This window comes from Pogona vitticeps, chromosome 7, assembly GCF_051106095.1.
Source record: "Pogona vitticeps strain Pit_001003342236 chromosome 7, PviZW2.1, whole genome shotgun sequence".
Taxonomy (NCBI): Eukaryota; Metazoa; Chordata; class Lepidosauria; order Squamata; family Agamidae; genus Pogona; species Pogona vitticeps.
This window is the reverse complement of record NC_135789.1, coordinates 21301757-21319050: the sequence shown is the minus strand read 5'-3', so window position 1 is coordinate 21319050 and position 17294 is coordinate 21301757. Positions and strand designations below refer to the sequence as shown.

Below are 17294 nucleotides of genomic sequence, written 5' to 3'. Positions count from 1 at the left end.
GAATGACCCAGCCAATCAGGGAATTGTAGCCAGCAGGATGGCAGTATGACCAACCAATCAGGGAACATGTAGCCAGGAGGATGGCAGAATGACCCAGCCAACCAGGGAATATGTAGCCATCAGAATGGCAGTCAGACCCAGCCAATCAGGGAACATGTAGCCACCAGGATGGCAGCATGATCCAGCCAATCAGGGAATTGTAGCCAGCAGGATGGCAGTATGACCAAATAATCAGGGAACATGTAGCCAGCAGAGTGGCAGTAAGACCCAGCCAACCACGGAACCTGTAGCCAGGAGGATGGCAGAATGATCCAGCCAAGCAGGGAATATGTAGCCAGCAGAATGGCAGTAAGACCCAGCCAATCAGGGAACATGTAGCCACCAGGATGGCAGCATGATCCAGCCAATCAGGGAATATGTAGCCAGGAGGATGGCAGCATGATGCAACCAATCAGGGAACATGTAGCCAGCAGAATGGCAGTATGACCAACCAATCAGGGAACATGTAGCCAGGAGGATGGCAGCATGATGCAGCCAATCAGGGAATATGTAGCCAGCAGAATGGCAGTATGACCCACCAATCACGGAACATGTAGCCAGGAGGATGGCAGCATGATGCAGCCAATCAGGGAACATGTAGCCAGGAACTAGCCAATCAGGGAACATGTAGCCAGGAGGATGGTAGTATGACCCAGCCAACCAGGGAACATGTAACCAGGAGGATGGCAGAATTACCCAGCCAACCAGAGAATATGTAGCCAGCAGAATGGCAGTAAGACCCAGCCAATCAGGGAACATGTAGCCACCAGGATGGCAGCATGATCCAGCCAGTCAGGGAATTGTAGCCAGCAGAATGGCAGTAAGACCAACCAATCAGGGAACATGTAGCCAGAAGGATGGCAGAATGACCCAGCCAACCAGGGAATATGTAGCCAGCAGAATGGCAGTAAGAGTCAGCCAATCAGGGAACATGTAGCCACCAGGATGGCAGCATGATCCAGCCAATCAGGGAATTGTAGCCAGCAGGATGGCAGTAAGACCCAGCCAGTCAGGGAACATGTAGCCACCAGGATGGCAGCATGATCCAGCCAGTCAGGGAACATGTAGCCAGGGGGATGGCAGCATGATGCAGCCAATCAGGGCCAGGAGGATGGCCGCATGACTTAGCCAATCAGGGAACATGTAGCCAGGAGGATGGTAGTATGACCCAGCCAACCAGGGAACATGTAGCCAGCAGAATGGGAGTAAGACTCAGCCAAACAGGGATTATGTAGCCACCAGGATGGCAGTATGACCAACCAATCAGGGAACATGTAGCCAGGAGGATGGCAGCATGATGCAGCCAATCAGGGAACATGTAGCCAGGGGGATGGCAGCATGATGCAGCCAATCAGGGAAAATGTAGCCAGGAGGATGGCCGCATGACTTAGCCAATCAGGGAACATGTAGCCAGGAGGATGGTAGTATGACCCAGCCAACCAGGGAACATGTAGCCAGCAGAATGGCAGTATGACCAACCAATCAGGGAACATGTAGTCAGTAGGATGGCAGAATGATGCAGCCAATCAGGGAACATGTAGCCAGGAGGATGGGAGCATGACCTAGCCAATCAGGGAACATGTAGCCAGGAGGATGGGATTGCTGGTGCATGCACCTATTCATACTTGGTTATGAGATGTCATAATGCCAAACTGCAGCACGGGCAATGCCAACGCTCAAGATAACATTGATATATTTGGCCCCTTCCTCCAAAACAGCCCCACCGCAGTGATGATGATGCTCGGGAGAATCCGCATGTTTCAGTCCTGCCTTCCTTTTCGTTTCACCCCAGCGGACGTTTTGACCAAACCACCACACAGCTTCCTGGCCCTTGCCGCGCTCCCCAATTCAGAATGTATTGGCCAAGGATATAAATTCCAAGCGCTCAGCTTTAAATCAAAAGAAATTCAATTAGCAAAGGAAATAAGACATTATAGCAGAAAATTTCCGCTCTGCTTTGCGAGCGAATTGACAGCTAAATGGTTTCATTTTGCCATTAACCTCAGTGGGAAAGCCAGACTGATAACTTATTTAGAGTTTGTTCTTACACTGATTTATTAAGGACAGACATAATACAGGCTGGAAACAAGGAGTGTTTCCATCTAGTTTCCTCTAGTTATTAAACAGGGCTAAACCAAGCTAGACCCTCAGTTTTATCACTATATTCAGAGACTGCACCAAGAGACCCCTCTCCCAAAATTTATTCTCTCCCTCCAACCCCTCCCATCTGAAAAGTAAGATTTACTGCAGTATCACTTCCCCTACAGCTGCTGTCATTTCTCCCAGCACATTTTAACATAAAAACCTCCCAGGATGGAGGCAGGAGGCAGTGCCTTCACTCTGATCTGGCTTCATGGTATTGACACGTCGCTCCTGAAGCCGTGTCAGAGTGAGGGTTCCTGCCTTCATATTCAAAGCGAAGCGGGGGTGATGCGGGATTAAATAATATCCGGGAAGAGTAGTGAGCACAATCTCCAGAGATATTATGATTACAAATAGGGCTGGATTGAGAGGATATTATCCAGTATCCTCTTGAGTGGGAAGACCTGTCAGCCCAGATAACACAGGAACATACTGTACACTCCAGAGACGTATTCCCACCTTGCCACGTATTTTAGCATTACCCACAAAATGTACATTATTCTAAGATACTGACGACCAGTTTGTGGTCGTTTGGGATTATTTATTTAGAAGCCCCTCCTAATCTGAGACCCTCGGCTGCCGCACTCTGAGCTTGTGCAGCCACTGTGGCCCTCACTCTGAAATGGCTTCAGGGCTCATTGTGTAGCTTTAGCTTCTGCATGATTCTGACACTCCTGGCAAACAGGCAAGAACATTGTGAGAGCGGTGGTGAGGATTCTTCCTCTCCTTGTCCCCAAAGGACCACGACCCTTCATTTCTCCATTCTGATGTTTCCTCCGCTAAGTACGATGGCGCAGGTTAGCCTCGGAGTGGGAGATTGGATGCTCAAGCGGATGACGCATGTCTCTTTAAGAACTATGCGCTAACCTTTCACTATCCTTCTGCATGTCAGAGAAGCGCATTTTCCCGCCAAGGCGTCTGCTGCTCCTGTTAACCTTTTACCCTTTCAAGTGATGCCGCTTGATTTCCATTTTAGCTGCAAAATGTAGTCCCGCCGCCGCCAGTGGCTGACAACGGTCCCGTCGTTAAGGGGACGTACGGCTTCTCCGCTCTGGAAGCCACACCAAACCTTCCCTTCCCAGGTTGGAGCTCCTTCTGCCAGCCTTGAGGATAGGACGGCACTTCTTCACCCACCCCCGTCCTAAGTTGGAAACCAGCAAGGTTGCCTTGTCCTCCTATAAGGCAGGGTTGGAACTGTGCCGCACCACAGCCGAGCATCTTTCCAGAGCATAGGGAAGAAGGGACACCCGCGGGGTAGCCGCCCACCATTCCCATTTGTTAAGGGGAAGACGCCATGTCTCAGCCATCTCACGCTGACTGGACAGGGAAACCAAGAAACTGAGGGAGACTGGGTCGTGGCCTCCCTGAACCAACCCAAACCCAAGACCCCTGAACATCAGTGGCACATCCGGGACCCAGCGCCAGCACTTCGACTGGCCAGCCTCTCTGAGAACTCCATGAGCCCAAACCTAATTATCCGTCCTGGAAATTGTAAGGTGTTTACAGCCGTCTTGCAAATATTTGCATGTGGTTCGCCTGGGAGAAAGGCCTAGCTCGGCCTAGCTTGGCTTAGCTAGGCCAAGTTCTGTCTGAGCTCCATTCTCAGAAAGAAAGCTCCCTGTTAGTACAGGAGCAGGAACTGGATACAATGGTGCCTTGCTTAACAATTGCCCCGCATTACGACGAATCTGCTTTACGATGATGTTTTTGCAATCGCAAAATGATGGTCTAAATGGGGGAATTTCGCTTAGGGATGATCGGTTCCCTGCTTCAGGAACCGATTTTCGCTTTACAACGATCAAAAACAGCTGACTGTCTGGTTTTCAAAATGGCCGCCGGGTGCTTAAATTGGCTCCCCACTGTGCTTAGGGATGGATTCCTCGCTATACAGGCACCAAAAATGGCCGCTGTATGGAGGATCTTTGCTGGACGGTGAGTTTTTAGCCCATTGGAACGCACTGAGGGGTTTTCAACGCGTTTCAATGGGCTTTTAAATTTCGCTTTACGATGTTTTCGCTTAACCACGATTTTCCTGGAACGGATTATCGTCGTTAAGCAAGGCACCACTGTACTTACAGCCACCGTGGGTAATCTCAACTGCCAAACCAGTGGCTCCCAAGGGCTGCAGAGAGCCAGCAAAAGGCTGGAATGAGCTTCTTTGAGAAGCCAATCAAACTCGTTTCTTTGGGTTGAGTTCAGTGGGGAACGAGAGCCCTCAGACTCGTTCTGGAATCTTAGAACCCCATCCCAGGAAAAGCTGTTTTTGAGACTCAATCAACCTGAGATTGGTCCTTCCTAAGATCACCACAGATTGGAGGTGACTCGAGGGCACTTCATAAATACGAACTCGAGTGAATCTGCCGATGACTGTGTCACTGCTGGAGTAAAGGAGACAGAGCACAGGGAGACAGGAGTCCCTTTGAAGCTGGAAATAACCAAGAGAACCCTGCATTACAGATTTTTAAAATGTTGCTTCTTCTTCTTCTATTGCTAGGATATCAGTAGGATAGCAGATGTTGGCGGCTGCTGTCCTACTGATATCCTATCCCTCCAAGGAAGCAGCCCTGTGTTATTATTCTAACTCAGTAGGTGGACATGTTGTATTCCTTAATATTGATTTATGTACTGTATAAAGAAAAGGCTTCATTCCTTCTTAGGTAAACCACAACTCTTCTAGTGCCTTTGTCTGTTCTTTCTGCACGCAAACCAGATTTCCCCAGTTAAACAAAGGGGAGGGAAGTATTCTGCATCTGGATTTTTGTTTTTCGAGTCTCCCCCTTACAGCAAGAACAGACAGCTCACAACGGAAATCTCCCTGTTCCCTTTGGGGAGAGGTGGTGAGTGGCTTTACTGGTGGACAAGGAGCGGCTTGGCAGTGACCCACCCGTGCCAAACGAAGGCATGGAGGGAGCAATCTTACAGTGAGTTAGACTCTTCTTGAGCCATCTAGGTCAGAAGAGTCCACTCGTACTGGCAGCCGCTTTCCGGGCTTTTAAACGAGATCTGTTTCTAAGGGTACCTGGAGATGCTGAGGATCAAACATGGGATTCCCTCTCTGCAAGGCAGTTGCTCTGCTACTGAGCTATGGCCCACAACGGAGAATCAATCAAGCAGGCAACAGTAATACCTATATGGTCTCATGGCACATGATATGGTCAGAAGGTCTACCCCCAAACCCAGACGTACACCCACAGAAGTAAAGAAAGCTATCCCCCCAAAACACCAAAATATACACCTTGAGCAGAATAAATACACTGTAAATTAATCAATAACAATTCTTTTAAAAATCAAATCATGAAGGCTTACACATACACACACACAGGGGAAGCAGCAATTAAAAAAACCAGACATTGCCTCCTATAATAAGCATGCAAGCAAACCAAAAAGAAGAAAAAGAAGAAAAATACAGTTAACCCACTCCAAACCAAAACTACTAGAATTAGGGGGCATTTTTCTCCCCTCTACCATTTGATGAATTGTTTTTTTTTTCCTTTGAGTCCCATGACCAACAACAGGCAAGCAGCACAATCCAAGATGGAGGGCCTCAGGAGAAACCTTCTGCAACACACCGTAATCACACCCCAAAGGAAAATCGTGATAGACTCCTCACAGGGTTTCAACCAACCCAATTCCTTCTTCCCCCAAATATTCTGATTGGCTGCTGACAGCAGCCCTTGTGACATTCGTGGATGAAAAATTTCCAGGGCAATTTGACAAGCAAGGGGTGAAAGAAAGGCTACACAAAACAGGAGAACACAAATGAACACGAAACTTTCATGTACCTTGATTTGGTTAAATCATTTGTGTTTTGAAGGATCCATTCTGGGAATCAACAAAAGAACATGAACTTTTTTTTAAAAAGGTGACTATTTTGTGTGTGTGTATGTGTTTTTCCCTTTAATTAAAACACGAAAATCCTTGGTACAAAGACAGATAGGATTACAGGCTCACAGAGTTGTAACGAAGGCAGGGCTACTGGGGTTTTACCCCAAGGATGTATACCACCTCCTCCATCATCTCACCATAGAGTCTCATTTCGTGTAACCCAACCTTCACCCTTAAGGCTGCAAAGCCAGCTGTTCCCATAACCCCTCGCTAGGGCCCTGGCTTTGACTTATTTTCAACAGAAAAACAAATGCCAGGGAAAAAAAAACACCTCAACCCAACTTCCCATCTGTGGAGCTGAGGGCAAGTTTCTCGTGGATTTCTGCCTTGTTCGTTCGTTCGTTTCATGAAGCTGAAACCATGCTCTCCTGAGCCGTTCCCGATTATCCGCCTTCAAGAAAGATCTTGTAATCTGTTTATGCAACGTGATGTCAAGTCGTTCCATCAGTGGAAGGAAGAGACCGTTAGAAGCCTTCCCTGCGGCGCCAGACACGACTGTCGGCTTTTAAACAATGCCCTTGCCATCTGTTGCTGCCCCTTCATCCGAAAGGGCTGGATGGCTCATCTCCCTTAAACACCTTGTTTTGACAGTGCCGGCAAGGTGTTAAAAGAAAGCTGGAAGCGTGGAGCCAAATCTCACCAAGTTACCCCTCCATTCAGCTGAAGACTGCCGGTGAGGCAGCTTGGAAATCAGGTCCCACGGCTGTTTCTCTCCAGCCCGGACTGTAGGTTTCTATTCTGCTCTAATTTGCTAGACCCGAACATACCTGCAGAACACAAAGAGGCTCAGCGATATACTGTAGGTTTGGCTTTGCTCCTTCCTCAGATGAGTTGCGGCCAGCTAAAACACAGACGTGAAAACACACACCACTAAAATTATAGCTTACCCATGGCCATCGTTCTAAAACAGAAGTGACGTAGGCCTGCATGTCCAAGTCAAAGAGAAATTAATAATAATATTCTTGGAACTGCAGGGCTGGAAGGGACCCTATGGATCATCAAGCCCCAGCTCCTGTCAAGGAGGCCCAGTGGGGGATTCGAACTCCCAACCCATGCAATGCAAAGAAAGATTATTTTTAATTTGCCCGCTAGAACCGAATCTATGCTTCACTATCTGCCAGGGATGCTTTACGTACCGATTTGTTGCAATGGGAGTGGGTGGGAGTGGATAACTTTTGGATCTCAACTCCGAAGCCTATGATTCTGTGACCTCCCCCACCTCAGCATCCATGTGAAGCTGCTTAATGGTCTGTTAGAACAGGGATGGCGAATGTGGCCCTTCAGATGTTGGTGGACTCCAACTCTCATCAGTTCTAGCCAGCAAAGCCAATGGGGAAGGAGAATGGGAAATGTAGTCCTGTGACATTACTCATCCCCGGCACAGGGAAGCTGTGTTAGCCCTGCCCCCATTCCATGAGCTGCAGACACCTGTGTGGAAAATTCAATTGAATTTGGGCTGAATTCCTCCAGCTGCATAAGCCAGGGCAGGGACTTCCTGAGCATAACTAGTTTCAAGTCCCCCCAGCATAGACCACCCCTTATTATCTCATTAATTGTCACTTACAGTCTCAGTAACTCACTCTGAGACACAGGCAAGAGAAAGAATAAAAAGCTTTCACTGAGTCACCGTTAAGTAAATCAAAAACAGTATACTGTAGTATACTGATTCAATGGGCCTTCAGACGTAATTATTCTGTGGTTGCTTACAGTAACTGGTCTCAGCAACCTCACAGCCGACTACATTTCTAACTGCATGCATATAAGTGCACGACTAACTGGTGACATCATGAAAAAGAGAGGGGGGAAAAGACTCTTAAGCAGAGGGGCGGGGCTCTCTTCGAACTCAGAGGCAGGGAAGGAATGATTGGTTAGTGCTGGAGAGACTGACAGTTACTCCGGCCCAGAAAGGCCCCTCCCAGCCCAACCTACAAAAAAGGCAGCCTGCAAGGTTGCAAAAACTCCCACAGAAAATTGGAAAACTTGAAGGCAGAGCAAAACTAATGATAGCCCAAGGTGAAACTAATTATGGGCCACACACACACCCCAATACCACACTCCAAAACATGAATCAGTCTCCTGTTGCCTTCAACCACAGAGGAGAAATGGCCACTTAGAGATGGCGGAAATATTATTGGATGGGAAATGGTGCCCCTTTGGGAGAAGAAAAAGGAACCAGAAACAGGGTCTAGGAAAGCTGCTTTTATGGCGGACGAATGGCGCGGGAACCACAAGCCTTCCTGGTCTGACATTCTGTCCGCACAACGCCGGGTCCGTTGCCTCCAGGACCAGCCCATCAGCAGGACAGAACGACGAGTCCATTCCCCACTTCCTATTCCCCAGCCAATGGTATACAGATGCTTACAGCTGTGCTGACCCAGGGGAAGAGACACATTTCTGCTGCTGACCACTGGCTGCAGAGGATCCTCGCAACCAAAGTGGCCCCCATCGAAACATCTTGCCATCTCCTCGTTGCCGCCTGGGTGGCTTCAGCCGATGACGGTCTCAATCCTTCTTAAAAAGGTGGGGCCTGCCATTTGCTCCGATGGGACCGAGGACCCCACGTACTGTACTTCAAAGTCACTTTTAGGCTGCGTTCCGCCTGCATGTTGAGAACCTCAAACCTGGCACGGCACAAATGGGTTAGCAGGCTCCCTCTGCCTCCCTAATCATTTCTCACTCCCTAATTGATAGAAAGATTGCTCTCTTTGGCTTGTTTGTTTCATAATTGTCTCCTAAAAGCAATGACATGGTTGCTGAGCACCATTTCCTCCTCAAACCCAGAAGAGCTGGGGAGCCATAACCCATATGGCATCTTTATCTTCCAGGCCATTAAATGGCAGGTGACTGGGCAGCAGCCGGCTAAATATTTACTTGGGGAAGGCTGTTCCAGGAGCAATCTCGTTTTAGCTCCTGCAAACAGCATCTTTAGCAAACTGCAAAGGTGGAGGATCATCCTTAAAGCAGAAGCCCCGGCTTCTCCAGGCAGACAGGCTTCTAAAAGTACTTAGACAAGACCATTGTCGCCGCAAAATGAGGTCCCTCTGGGCAGATATAACTGTGGATAATCCATCTTTCAAACACGCCCAAGTGTGCTTGACAATGGAGCTGCCTTTCCAACACGTGGAATGTGCTCGCAGCATGTGGATCTGTGATCTTTTCTGAACCCGTCATTTGCATAAGTAGAACCAGATGTTCATTTAACTTTAATTTTATTTTTAAAGAGAGGCACTGGGGCTTGAAGCGTGCCTCGCTTAGCGAAAGCTAGCTCCCCCCAGCTTCTTGTTCAAAAAGAAAGCTGCCGGCTAGCGCAGGGGCAGGAACAGGGCGTTACATTCAACAGGTATACACCCGTTGGGCATAAAAAATAGATTTCAATCCAAATAACATTGCTTCTGAGGCCCAGTGTGGTGCAGAATATTGAATGGGGGGCTCAGGAGACCTTGGTTCAGATCCCTGCTGGCCTGGGAGAAATTACTGGGGGTGGCAATGGTGAAATACTCCTTGAATATTTCACATACCTTGAAAACTTTTTTAGGATCAACATGTTTCAGGAGTGACTTGGCCCTACATAGAATGATAGAATAATGAAGTTGGAAGGGGCCTATCAGGCTATCGAGTCCAACCCCCTGCTCGATGCAGGAATGCAAGTCAAAGCGGATCTGACAGATGGTTGTCTACATTTCTCTTGAAGGCCTCCAGCGTTGGAGCACTCACCATCTCCAACTGTCTTTGGTCCCATCGTTGTACTGCTCTAACAGTTAGGAAGTGTTTTTCTGACATTGAACTGAAATCTGGCTTGGTGCAACTAGAGCCCATTATTCCATGTCTGGCAAATCTAGGTTGATTGGAATGATCATGACTCAAGAGACATGAGTTTAAGTCACCGCTGGACCATGGATGTTCACTTGGAGGGGGACCGTGAACATCTTGCATACCTTGGAAACCATATTAAGGTCTGCATAATGTCACACAACAGCATCCTTATGTTGTATGTCATATTTATTTCAACCATGACTGCTATTGCTTCTTTCTTCATTTACATTTCTAGCCTGTTTTTCCTTACTGTAACTAGATGGTGTTCCAAGCTTTTTAATAATCACCATAAGGCATAATTCAATTCTTTAAGAAAAAAAGCCCCTCTGGGTTTGTTTGTTTGTTTGTTTGTTTATTTGATTTTTACCCCACCCCTCTAGACAACGTCTACTCGGATTTCGGTTTGGGATTCCCTCTGTACCCACGATCAAAAAATCCAGGAAATGACCCGATATCACTGCACAATACCATGGCCACGTTGCCAGCAGGAAAAGGTACATCAAGATATGAATGTTGACAACACCCACGTCAAGCAGTGTCTTCGGCTCACTACCATCCACAAAATGACAACGCGCAAGAGGAAACCCCAGAAGTTGACTCCCTTTTTTTTTATCATGTAACTACGTCTCACAAAGCAATTGTCTGTTTTCTAACAAGTGTGAATGGCAGTGAGCAGAAAAGGGTGCCCTACCATGCACGGTGGTGGCGCTGCGGGTTAAAGCGCAGAAGCCTCTGGGCTGCAAGGTCAGAAGACCAGCCGTCGTAAGATCGAATCCACGCGGCGGAGGGAGCTCCCATCGCTTGTCCCAGCTCCTGCCAACCTTGCTGTTCGAAAGCATGTAGAAATGCGAGTAAATAAATAGGTACCACCTCGGTGGGAAGGTCACGGTATTCTGTGTCTGGCCACATGTTGGCCACGTGACCACGGAAACTGTCTATGGGCAAATGCTGGCTCTACGGCTTGGAAACGAAGATGAGCACCGCGTCCTAGAGTTGGACACAACTGGACTAAATGTCAAGGGGAACCTTTACCATGCACGTATCATATACATATTTGTCTACTCGCTGTTGTTAGCTTTAAATACTTTAAATAAGCCACAATGGGTCCTTTTTAAGGAGAAATGTTGGGAAAAAAATATTTTCAATAAACAAATAATACATGTAACAGAAATACAGAAGCGACCAGAATACTATATTGATGGGGAAAGTGGGGTGGAGCAGTAGAAAAAAAAAGAGGAAGACCGAACGTGAGATGGGTTGACTCAGTAAAGGAAACCACAGCTGTTTATTTGCAAGATCTGAGCACAGTTGTTAATGATGGGACATTTTGGAAGTCAGTAATCGTAGAGTCACCACACATCAGAAGTGAGCTGGTGGCACGTAGCATCTTTGGAGGGTTTCCCCCCCCCCCTTAATTACCAAACAATTGTATAGAGTCAAGATGGGTGAAACAGGCACCTAAGCTCTGCTAACATCAAGGCAGCCCGTCCCCAGCCACAAAGCAAAAAACAGTAATTTCACAGCTGAATATTTTCTCTGCTTAAAATATCTTTTAAAATAGTTTTACACCCAAAATATAAACTCTTTTTAATGTCTGTTTGGCCAGGAACGGGTTAAAAAGTTTTTGTCCTGCTAGTCCTTTAATTTGAGCCTGACTAGACACCCAAGGTTGCTGGCATTTGCACTGGGGTAAAACAGTTTTAATTTTTTTTAAAATTGTAACTCAAAAACCATTTCGCCAAATGTCCCCCAATTTGGCACAGAACAAGAGCAGCCTGTCTTCTACATCTGTGTTAAATTGAGGGTTGACCCACATTTCAAACTTACCATTTTTTTTACCTGGGGGAATCTTTCTCAGCCTTTGAATTGGCTTGTGAAATGTTGAATTCTGCTGTTGGACAATACCTACTGCTGCAGACATGTGCAGTGATAATAATAATTTAAAAAATGAAAACAAATTCAACGGTAGGCTCATTCCAGTCAAAGCCCAGTAAAATAAGCTGCATCTACAAACCATCCAAAACATCCCAAGAAATTAAGCAATATAGCTGATTTTACACGCAGTCCCAACCCTCAGTCACGCTCAGCTCAGTTTTTCATGACCCAAACATCCATAATCCCACACAGGGAAGCTTCTTGCCTGAGACATCATCATCATCATGCATTAGGCTGACAGGTCTTCTCTGTGGTGGCCCCCTCTTCTATGGAAACCGGGGGCCCTTTCCCTCCTAAGATTCAGAAGACATATAAAAACTCTGCTTTTCAGGGAGGCATTTTGGGATTCCCGCCCCCTACCCCTTAGTTTTCTTTTGATGATTCGTTTCTGTAGTCTCTCTGTCTTGTCTATTGCCACCATCTTGGGGTTTTAGAAAAGTTGTTTTCCTTACCTTATATTTTTATATATTTTATATTTGTGAGTTGGGTGGGATCCGACTGTTTATAGGGTCAAATCTCTGAGACATGGTGAGTACCAGAGACCGGAGCTCCACACTACACCCCATCTCAGCCTTTCTTCTTCCTTCCGGGCTTAGAGACAGTCCCTATATAGGCCGTTGGGAAAAAAAATTGGATTCTCCCTGGAATGACATGTTGTTGCTACGCTTGGTATAATACAAAGTATTTGAAAATAGCTTGGTCCTGAGTGGGCAACAAAGAGCCATTAGCTTTACAAAACACCTGTTTCCTATTTGTTGATATGGGCAGATAAGAGCGTGTTTGGAGTCTTCTCATGGAGGGGGATGGCTACAGGGCTGCTGTCATATTCCACATTCATCCCTCTGCCACTGGGAGGGAGGGTCAATTCAGCCATTCTATCAGGAAGGATACACGGTGGGTTAGACAGAGAACCCTACTCAGAAAGTGCTTATCAAGGGGTCCTTCTCCGACTGGGAGGAGGTGACAAGTGGGGTCCCCCAGGGCTCAGTCCTGGGCCCAGTGCTCTTCGATATTTTTATTAATGATTAGGATGAGGGAGTTCGGGGAATGCTTGTCAAATTTGCAGATGACACCCTATTGGGTGGAATCGCTAATCCCTCGAAAGAGAGAACAAACTTCAAAACGATCTGGATAAGTTTGAACATTGGACTGAAAACAACAGAATGGCGATCGTTGCAAAGTTCTGCAAACCAAAACGCACAGTGGCCAAGATGGGGGATCCCTGGCTCAGCAATACTGTGAGTGAGGAGGGTCTCGGAATGGACGTAGATCAAAAGTTGAAGATGAGCCCGCCATGTGAGGTGGCTCCAAAAAAGGCCAATGCCATCTTAGGCTGCATTAACAGAAGTCTAGTCTTCAAATCCTGGGAGGGGCTAGTTCCCCTTCTATTCCGCACGGGTTAAGACTCATCTTGAGTCCTGTGTCTAAACAAGAATGCCAACCAACTGGAACAAGTTCAGAGGAGAGCAACAAGGACAATCAGGGGGTTGGAAACCAAGCCCTAGGAGGAAAGACTGATAGAATTGGGCATGTTGAGCCTTGAGAAAAAACGACTGGAGGGGGGAGATGGGAGAGCCCTTTTCAAACACTTGACAGGCTGTCCTACCGAGGAGGGGCAGGATCTGTTCTCCGTCATCCCAGAGTGCAGGGCATGTCATCATGAGGTTAGGTTAGGCATCCTTCAGTCTCGAAAGACTATGTTAGCGTGCTCTGTATGGAGGACTTGGAACAGCGCCTAGTGTGGCTGAGAAGGCCAATTCGAGAGTGACCGTCCCTTCCACACTGAAGACAAATACCATCTGTCCCCTGTCCAGCTCCCTGATTTTGCTGCTTTCATGGCAGCCTCTTTGCCTCGGCCTGCTGGACAAGGGTCTCTTCAAATTGGGAGAGGCCGTGATGCACCGCCTGCCTCCAGGCTGAACACTCAGATGTTAGGGTTTCCCATCTGTTGAGGTCCATTCCTAAGACCTTCAGATCCCACTTGCATGAGGTTGAGTTCCAGGAAACCAGAGTTTGTTTGGATAGGAGGAAAAACCTCGTATCTGTTAGAGCAGTACGACAACACATCCCACGGCCCCTCGGGAGGCAGTGAGTTGTATCCCCTCCAACTCTGGAGGCATCCGAAAGACAATTAGACAACCCTCTCTCAGGCAGACTTTAACTTGGATTTCTGCCTTAAGCTGGGGGTTAAACTCGATGGCCTTATAGGCCCCTTCATCAAATCACTGAATCTTAGAATAGTTGAGGGGTCTATAAAGGGGTCTATAAAGCCATTGGAAGGGGTCTATAAAGCCATTGAATCCAACCCCCTTCCAACTCCATCATTCATTCATTCATTCATTCATTCATTCATTCATTCATTCATTCATTCATTCATTCATTCATTCATTCATTCATTCATTCATTCATTCATTCATTCTCTTCCTCCTAACACATCCATTCATTCTGCAGCTGAGAATTGAACCCTGACCTGCTGATGTTTCTTCTTTCCTTTGTTGATCCCGATCAGGAGCGCTTGACATGTCTTCCCTCAAAGGGCAGCTTGCAGGACAAGCACGAATCTCTCAGTTCAGCTTCAGGATTTTTTTCTCAATGTTGGGCTGGGTTTTTGAATGAGGCAACAGCTGCCTGTCACATGGCAAGGTTCTGGTGCGCCCCCCCCCCCCCAGCTTGTGGCGTCCAGAGATAAAGGGGAACGTGCTTTCTGAAACCTCACTGGGGACCTGGGTGCATTTTGGACAGAGTGTGATGCGGGAGTTCCCTTTATCTGAACTGAACAGATCCGAAGGATCTGAAAGATGCCGTATCGGGGCTGGACCATTCCTGAATGCAAAGATGCTGTTTTAGAAGAGGTAGCCGTGTTAGTCTGTGCTCGCGTATCAGGCAAAAAGAAAGGAAAAAGGAAAAAAAAAGTTTAAAATGTGGTGGCACTTTAAAGACTAACTGCTATACTTTAATGTCAGCTTTCATGAACAAGAAGAGAGTGGTGTCCATGGAAGCTCATTGCAATATTTATTTTATTTTATTTATTTAACTTAATAAATAAAGAGACCAAAGGTCTCTGAGCAGCTTACAACAATTAAAACACAATAAAAAGATAAGACAATTAAAATACAATTAAAATATATACTATAAAATTATAGAAGGTCCCATAATGTTTTTGACTTCTTGTTTTGTTTTTGTGTGATATGAATGCAACGAGGGACTCATGCGGCAAAGTCCTCCATTCCCTTGTATTCCGGAAACTTAGCATCTCAGGAAGTGGCATGCCTCGATTCCTGAGACACTGGATTTTTAGATCCAGGGATTTTATCTCTTTTAAGAATTTCAATCCACTCTGACCCCAGGTCTATAATACTATATCATCGTTTCCATCTCTCTCTCTCTCTCTCTCTAAGTATCATTATGAATGGGGAAGGACTATCACCTAAGAAGGCTATGAAGCACTCTAATTGTGTGGCCGGTCCATTCAAAACCCACGCAAAGCAAAGCATGCTGCTTCTATATGGCCCCATAGCGCTTCAATCACTCTCTGGCCGATTTACAAGTTAATTACAGTGGGGTCTTGACTTGAGAACTTAATCCGTATTGGAAGGCGGTTCTCAAGTCAAAAAGTTCTCAGGTCAAATCTGCATTTCCCATAGGAATGCATTGAAAACCATTTGATCCGTATCTGCTCTTTTCCGTCCATAGAAACTAATGGGAAGCTGCTATTCTGCCTTCGACCACTAGAGGGGGATATTTTGTTTCTTTTTTTCTTAGGTCAAGAAAGGTTCAGGGAAGGCAGGGAAAATACAGTCCAGGCAGTACAAGTACCAGGCAGTCCGAAGACTGTCTCCCAATCCACTCTCTAAACGCTGGGAGGAGTGAGGAAGCAGACAGGCACCCTTTTCACTGGCCAACAGTTAACTGAAAGTTCATATTTTGCACTTTCCCTGCCTCCCACGTGGGTTTTTTTCAGTTCTTAACTCAAATCTAAGTACTTAAGTCAAGTCAATATTTTCTTATGAGAGCGGTTCTTAAGTCAAAATGTTCTTAACTCGAGCCGTTCTTAAGTCAAGACCCCACTGTATGAAAGCTACACATTGCTCCCTGTACTCATTTTACCAACTTTGGAAGGATAAGTTTTGGCTGCAGGCCAGCCATTTAACCATTGCGCCATGAGACTCTGCAACAATAATCCTTCCACCATGACACACACACACGCTCAGTTGTAATAGTGTAGCAATACTTACTAAAGTTTAGTAAGCTAAAGTCAGTGAAAGACCCTGCACAGCTGGCCCTACTCCAGCCTGGTCATAGGTGTTTGCAGGATGATGATGATTTAGTAAAGATCCAGAAATGGTTGACTCTAATCCATATGACTTTTTTTGAGTACAGCTAGGGTGATAGGGCTTCCGTGCAGCCCTAATTAATTTCATTTTCTGACCCTCCATCGGTGTTTGTGGATTTGCAGGTGATGTTTCAAATAATCAATTACTGTCTTATGCTCCTATATATTTTATTTTGTGTTTTTATATCATAAACCACTTTGAAATACCCCCTTTCAGGTGGGGTACAAATGACTAGGGAATAATAGATCTAACGTGATTCCCAATTAGAGTTTATGTCTAGAGATGAATAACACATTGGGCTGGTTCGTGGCTAACCACGAACCACGAGGAACCCCCGGAAAAACCAACTGGTCCATGGTTTCTTAGCCAGCCAGCTGCCCCTGTGCATGCGCCGGCCGATCAGCTCATATCACATGAACATCAGAACTAGATGCAATGGAACAAACGAGTGAGCGAGCAAGAAAGAAGTGTTTTTTTTCTCTAAAGCTGCTTTGTGTTGACATGCTCTTACCCAGGAGAAAGTGCCACTGAATGGGACTTAGTTCTGAGTAGACAGCTGCATGCTCTTCTTAGAACCTTCCCAGATCTAAAAAGGGTGTAAACCGGACTACACATACAGAAGGAGCATGGGGGTTGGAGTCGATGGCCTTAAGAGGCCCCTTCCAACTCAATTATTCCATGTTCTGAAGACAGGATGGTTTGACTTTGAACAAAATAACATCCCAAGTCAATGGGAGGAAGGTCCATTTCCACAGGACCAACTGAGTGTCATTGTGACTCTCTTTCACAAACCAGGTGGCTTCCTTCCCTTCATCTTGAGAGGGCAAGACACACAGAATCCTTGTCGTTTCTGGTACTGCTCAGCTTTCTCCCCCCCCCCCGTGCGAAATAGTCACAACGCCGTCTTCCCCCCCCCCTTCGGACGGCTCCACCGCCGTCTCTGAGACAAACATATTTATCGAGGACGGATGAGCCTCCAAGAGGAACAGATGGGGAGCGTGTGTTATGTTCCACTAACATGGCAACCCAGCAAATTAAAAACCCTTCTCTTGAATGGCTTTCTCTCCGGGACACACTCTGACCATTTATCTTGTTTACCTCACCTCTGCAGGGCTGTCTCCTTGGGGCAATCATGGATCGGAGACT

The 17294-nt window shown here is 46.7% G+C and overlaps 1 protein-coding gene across 9 annotated transcripts in view; it reads right to left on the bottom strand.

The window, feature by feature from the left end:
* RAP1GAP2 (RAP1 GTPase activating protein 2) overlaps window positions 1-17294 on the bottom strand; it is a 223874-nt gene that overhangs the window by 136299 nt on the left and 70281 nt on the right. The window contains exon 1 of one of the 9 annotated variants that reach the window (XM_072978237.2): window positions 14285-14354. The exons of the other annotated variants lie outside the window; for them this stretch is intronic. The gene's annotated coding sequence lies outside the window, so the exon portion shown is untranslated. Of the gene's footprint in view, window positions 1-14284; window positions 14355-17294 lie in introns of those variants that run through there. 9 annotated transcript variants of the gene reach the window in all.